General features: G+C 40.0%; 1 pseudogene; it reads right to left on the bottom strand.

Moving 5' to 3' along the window:
• Positions 1-938: 938 nt before the first annotated feature.
• Positions 939-7,101, bottom strand: LOC142449208 (mitochondrial ribonuclease P catalytic subunit pseudogene; annotated as a pseudogene).
• Between the last annotated feature and the right edge of the window lie 236 nt (positions 7,102-7,337).

Genomic DNA, 7,337 nt, shown 5'->3' with positions numbered 1-7,337 from the left:
CAGCCATAGAATAAGAAAATAGATTTTGGGTATTCTGTGAAACTTAACTGATATTATGCTTCTGTAGGGTAAGATGGCACTGATACTATCTTTAGATAATATGTTCTCTTTCATATTTTTGTTCTGAAATGGCATTTCAAACAAAAGGTACAAAAAAGTAGAAAGTGAACATTAAAATTCACTCTCTCCTGTTCAGCAATCACTCCTTTCTGACCCAGAAGCAATTGCTGATGCACATGCCATTCCAATACAGGGCAGGAAGTAATCCAGCGAAGTTTGTTAATCACACTGCTTAATGCCATGCTGGTTCTCATTGACAACAATCCTTTCAAGCTTCCTTATTCTTTTTCATGGCTACATGGCCCTCCATTGTTTAGCTGGATCATAATTTAATTAGTGAATCCCTACTGGTGAATATTTACATTGAGCCTAATGTGCTTTCATTAACCGTACCCCTCTGATCATGCTTTAGACACATCCCTTCAAAAGGTCATTGCATTCAAGAAATGTTAAAAATAGTTTTGATAATTTCACTTGTTCCCTAAAAATTTCTGTTCCCCAAATTATTTCATCCACGAACAAATACGGGGAGATGACTATTTAAATTTTTTTCATTGTGGAAAAATAAAGTATTCCTTTCTCAATGTCATTTTTTGTTATTTGATTGTTGCTTGTTTTTATGCTCTGCACACTTACCTCTTAAAGCTACACTCCAGTACTTGTTCCTAGTTAAATCATTCCTGATCTTTTTTTTTTATGAAAAGAACTTATATCGCATTTAATTGAAAAATCAGTTTGTTAGTATACAGACCAACCCAAACAGAGTATTAATGGAATTTTTTTGTCTTCAGGACACAGGCAACATCCCAAACAAGCATCAGCCCAAAAGCTCGGCTGCCGCCCCAGGGGACACTCCGTCACCGGCTCAACACAGTCCCTTATGTCTTTCGGTGAAGGCAGAGCCATTTGTTCGGCACTTCATAGGAGTATCTTTCCACCAGGTCTTCATCATACGGTATATGCCAGGAGTCTCCCGTTGTCTGCACCACTGTGTCATATCTGAGGACATGCTGAAAAGTTATTTTTGATCCTGGAAATCTGCTAGTAATCACCAGCTGATGTCTTTGCTGCCATTTAAAGAACAGGCGCTGGGTCCTGGGATCGGGCAGACAAGCTTTGTGGTCCCGCATCAGGTCATTGGCGATGAACTTGCAGTGGTTTCCTGAGTGCAGTGTGGCATACAGAAGGAATGGATCATCCTCAGAGATGTTGTCAGCAAAGAAGCAACTTGCTTGCCTTTGCACCTTCTCCATCTCATCCTTTCTCCACCGGGAACTCTGCTTTAGCATGTGCTTCCGGCCCAGGACCAGCAGGCGCAGATTCTGGTTGGCCAGGTGAGTTACCACATCCAGAAGAAATTGAGATTCGCGAGCTCTGGGAAACATTTTGGCAACACTGAGTCCATCAATGACAATATCAAAAGGAGCACAGTTTTTTACAAAGTTTTTAAATCGCTTCAGTTCCTTCAAGTTGATGCCGACTCCTGGCAATATCCATTAGTGTAAAAGCAGAACTCTGTCCATAGGCTTTTCCATGGCTGACTTTTCAGAAGTCAGCCTTCAGGGTCCCTCAGGGTAGGCTGGAATCTTATCTTTCGGTTAGCAGCTAAGTGTGTCAAATCATTCCTGATCTTACGAGCTCTTCAATGTTTAAGCTCCGCATTTACTGTCTTTCTGGCACTTCGGTAAGAATGTTACTTGCCTTATTAAGTAAATATCATGTAAGGGATTGTCTACATAAACATGAATACATAAATTATGATCAACAACTACCTACTTGATCATGATCATAAAATGATGGTTACACATGTGCATAAACACATAAAATATAGTGTTCCAGTTCACACATGCATGGGTTTATTCCAAAGAAAACATATTTACACATGTACCTATGATCAGGGGGTGACTGCAGACAAGTCCTCTCAGTAATACGCTTAGCTTAATCTCATTAGGATGCCTTCAAATATCAGGCCCAGTTAAAACATCCAGTTAACTGTCCCCATTGGCTTCCGTGGGGATCTGTTGGGCCAGTTAAATTCAAGGCAGAGGAATCAGTCCACAAGGTTATGGTCACTATTTGGGGGCGGGGGGCTACCAAAGGGTAATCATGATAGATTTTCTTGAAGAACACAGGGAAATTAAAGGCCAATCAAGAAGAAACTGGATATCTAAATCTGCATTGATGAGAAAAAGTCACCAAACTTCAATGAGGGATCCCCTGCACCTCCATCCACTGAGGAGTTTATCCCCATCTGTCCTCCAGTCCTGATCTTGCTCCTTCAGACTCCTCTTTGTTCCTGAAAGTCAAGGAACATTGAAAAGCAGCACTCTATGGGTCCCTTTAGAAAGTAGATTACTAGGTTTTTCTTCCTGGAAGCACTGCTGAAACCTGTTAAGCACAATACCAACCCAAGACCCTCCATCGACGGAGGGGTTGTGGCTGTGCAGGAGGAGCATTGGGCCAGGAATGAAATCTAGGTTTGCCACCTGGGAGGTGAGAATTCTATCGCTGAACCTCTACTACCTCCACATATACACATGAAGGCATATAAATGAAAATGTGCACACTGGACTGAGCCACAAGCCAATCATCTGGATAATAGTGTCAGGCATGGACTGTTATAGTTATCATTCAACAAACATTCACAGAACCCCACTGTATTCCATCACTCCTTTCCTGTAGCTCTTTGGTTTCTCTAGGCTGCTCTAGAAGGATATAACCTTGTTGTTGTTAGGTATCATCAAGTTGTTTCTGACTCATAGCAACTCTATGAAAAACGGAACAAGACATTGCCAGGTCCTGTGCCATCCTCACAATTGGTCTTATGATTGACCCTATTGTTCGAGCCTCTCTGTCAATTCATCTTGTCAATGGTCGTCTTTTTTTGCTGTCTTGCCACATTACTAAGCATGACGTCCTTTTGCCAGGGGCCAGTCTTTCTGGATAACATGTCCAAAGTATGTGAGAAAAAGTCTCACCATCCCTGCTTCCAAGGAGCATTCTCACTGTATTTCTTGCAAACCACATTTGTTTATTCTTTTGGCAGTCCATGGTACTTTCAACATTCTTCACCAGCACCAGAACTCAAGTGCATTGCTTTTCCCTTCAGTCGTTTTCATTCAATGTCCAACTTTCACATGCATATGAGGCAATTGAGTCAGGCACACCTTAATCCTCAAAGTAACATCCTTGCTTTTCAATACACTATCAAGGTCTTGTGCAGCAGACTTACCCAATGCAACATGTCTTTTGATCTCTTTTAAAATTATTCATAATTTTATTGGGAGCTCTTACAGATGTCATAACATTCTATAATTCAAATAGATCAAGCATACTTGCACAATTGCTGCTACAATCAATTTCAAAACATTTTCTTTCTTCTTGAACTCTTCTACATCTCTTTTGAGTTCTTGAATGCTGCTTCCTTCTGAATCGATTATGGGCCCAAGCAAGACAAAATCCTTGACAACTTCAAACTTTTCTCCATTTATTGTGATGTTACCTATTGCTCTAGTTGTGAGGATTGGTTCAGTTGTGGTCTTCTTTACACTGAGTTGAAATCCAAACTGAACATTATAGTCCTTGACTTTTGTCATTAACTATATATAAATGTATGGGAATCTAATTTAGTTTTCCATATAAGTTCCACTGACTGACAGAAAATTCATATATTTGCAGCAAAAAATTCAACAAATGTCCTCATAGTATATACAGATTAAATGTTAATTGAACCTGTCCACATATTAGCATAAGTTATATAAGAGTTGTAGGACCCTTCCTGGCACGACCACTGAAGACAAACATGTGCATAAGCAAATGTGGTGAAGAAAGCTAATGGTACCCGGCTATCAAAAGATATAGCGTTTGGGGTCTTAAAGGCTTGAAGAAAAACAAGCGGCCATCTAGCTGAGAAGCATCAGAGCCCACATGGAAGAAGCACACCAGCCTGTCTGACCACAAGGTGCAGAAGGGACCAGCTATCAGACATCAAAGAACTAAAAATCATATCAATGGGTGCCTAGCTCCCTTATACCATCAATGAAGACAAATGTGTGCATAAGCAAATGTATTGAAGAAAGCTGACGGTGCCCAGCTATCAAAAGATATTGCATCTAGGGTCTTAAAGGCTCGAAGATAAACAAGCGACCATCTAGCTGAGAAGCAACAAAGCCCACATGGAAGAAACACACTAGCATATGTGACCACGAGCTGTCGAAGTGATCAGGTATCAAGCATCAAGGTACAAATTATCATATCATTGAAAATGTGGGTGAGTGCAGAGTGGAGACTCAAAGCCCAATGGTAGTCTACCGAACACCCCTTACTGAAGGGTTGTGGGGAGGAGATGAACCAGGCAGGGTGCAGGGTAGCACTGATGAAACATATAACTTTCCTCTAGTTCTTAAATGATTCCTCGCCCCCATTATCATGATCCCAATTCTACCTTACAAATCTGGCTAGACCAGAGGATGTACATAGGCACAGATAACATCTAGAAACACAGGGAATCCAGGACGGACAGATGACTCTTCCAGGACCAGTGGTGAGAGTGGTTGATGCCTGGAGGGTGGAGAGAATGTGGGCTAGAAAGGGGGAAGTGATTACAAGAATCTACGTATAGCCTTCTCCATGGGGGAGGGACAGCAGAGAAGAAGGCGGGGGGAGACATTGGACAGTGAAATATATGACAAAATAATAATAATTTATGAATGATGAAGGGTTCATGAGGTTGGGAGGAGTGGGGAGGGAGGGGGGAAAGGAGCAGCAGATATCAAGGGCTCAAGTAGAAGGCAAATGTTTTGAGAATGATGATGGCAACAAATGTACATATGTTCGTGACACAATAGATGTATGTATGGATTGTGATAAGAATTGTATGAGCCCCCAATAAAATGATTAAAAAAAAAAGAGTTGTAGGACTGGGAGACCCAAAGGGATTCAAGATGATCATGTTTCACTTTCCATCTCATTGATGAGAAGACAATTAGAAAATGAATAGCTGCTGTTCCATGGCTGAACAGCAAAGCTGAGATGAGAATTCAAACTTCTTAGAGCCACACAATTCAGTATTCCTTTCTCTTTACCCTGTATGTGTGCTCTTCCTTTGTTTGGGCTCTCCTTGTTTTGTTTGGACTCTCAATTTTATTTCTAATAATGTATCCATGGTATGTGTGATCAAAAAATTTGAGAAATATTTATCCTTTCAACTACAACTTACCTCAAATAAATCTCTGAATGATAATTTAAAATCACCTGGTCCATAATGTTTTGCTTTCTTTTCTCCTATAATTATCAAATGATTCTCTTGTAACCAACCCTTCTAATTCCTCAGTGACCTTCCAAATAAACATAAAGGGGGCAGTTAAACTACTGAACAATTCACCTGACTGCGTGTGTATGTGTAGCCGTGGTGGTGCAGTGATTAAAGACTCCAGCTACTAACCAATAGGTCAGAGGTTGGAATTCCACAAAAGGGCTGCCTTTTGACGGGGACAGATGTGGCATTTCCACAAAGATTTACAGATTTGGAAATCCTATGGAGCAGTTCTATTCTGTATGAGTTAGAAAAGACTCGGTGCCAACTGGATTGTGTGTGTGTGTGTGTGTGTGTGTGTGTGTGTGTGTGCGTTCCCCCTCTTACTACACAGTCCTACAACAAGAAAGAATTTTCTTGGTGTCTTCTTAGGGCTGTTATTGGGATTTTGCGGGGGCTCTCATACAGAAAATTGCATTGGATAGAGTCCATCAGCTTTAGTTTCTTAGACACGGTGTTCCCTTATATTTTCCACTATTAAGTTACATTAATTTATTACCTAGTTTTAACTACAAAAAGAATTAAGACCAACAAATTATAGGATAAGACAATAAAGATGAAGTGATACTTGGGGGAAATTCCAAGTTCATGTAATTTGCACAGTTCAAATATATCTTTGGATCACAGGACACCATGTGAAGTATTAATTGACCTCAATATTTAGTACAACACAGACTACTTTAAGTAAAAGCAGTGTGCACTTCTACTATCTCAGATAGCTAACACTACATTAAAACACCCTGATTGTTTTATGAGTGAGCAGAGTGAAGAGTGGTCTATGGAATATGTTCTGTATCTCAAAAACTTGAGCTGAAAGGGAAAAATTGGTGCCATTTTTTGAATCAGTGGGTCAAATATACCCAGAAGGAAGTCTAGCACTTGAGACACCAAAATGAGCATTGCCTGCTCTTATCATTCTTCTTCTTTTCCAAGGAGGTCTTTTGATTTCCTTGTACCAAGCACATGCTCCTTCTCCCCCAGGAGCCCAGCACAGGCTGTGCTAAAGGAAAGGATAAACACAGTCAATAAAATTGAGGACACCTTAGGGACCTAAAACCAAAATCAGGAACAGATACATAAGTACAATGATACTTGTAGCATTATTCACAGGAAGAAAAAGAACAATCCAAGTGCCTATAAATAGATGAATGGGCAAACATATATGGTACAAACAGACCATAGAATGCCATTCAGCCTTACAGAAAAATAAAATTCTGATAAACCTCAAAGATATTTTGCTAAGTGAAAATCTAATTAATAAAAGAACAAATAGTATTAAGTATCACCTTCAGAATATATATATATATAATTGTAAAGAGACCAATGATGATCACTAGTGGTTATCAAGAGGGGAAATCGTTCACTGTGTAATAGTGAATTTTTGTTTATGGTCCCGGGAATACTGACAGACTTAAAACAATGGTCCCATATTAAAATGAATAGAGCAGATACTATCAAGCTATATACCAGAGGAGGAAAGAATGGGGATGAAATGGCAAATAAAGTGTTTTAACATAATCTTGCAATGACAATAGCAGTCAACGTTTTAAAAGAGAGAGGATTGTACTTGTTTATACTACATAGATTTAAGCAAACACTTCATGGGATATAGCTTTCTTAGTTCAAAGTTTCATGAGTCTAGGCAGTCAATTTGTCTTCATTCTACCTCAGTTCTACCAACAACCTGTTGATGATGCCTTCATTCTACCTTCCAGTTCAGTGAGCATGTCTACAGTCCTAGAAGTTTGTTCACAAGGAAGAGATGAGCAAGTCAGGGTGCAGTATAGCACCAACGAAACATAAAATTTCCTCTAGTTTTTTAACGCTGCTCCCCACTTCCCCCATCATGACCTTACTTCTACCTTACAAATCCAGCTAGACCAAAGTATGAATGAATACTGGTACAGATAAGAGCTCTCACGGCAGGGAATCCTTGATAGATAAACCCCTCAGGACCAATAAT

The sequence above is a fragment of the Tenrec ecaudatus genome, chromosome 5, assembly GCF_050624435.1.
Source record: "Tenrec ecaudatus isolate mTenEca1 chromosome 5, mTenEca1.hap1, whole genome shotgun sequence".
Lineage (NCBI taxonomy): Eukaryota > Metazoa > Chordata > Mammalia > Afrosoricida > Tenrecidae > Tenrec > Tenrec ecaudatus.
This window is presented reverse-complemented; position numbering and strand designations above follow the sequence as displayed.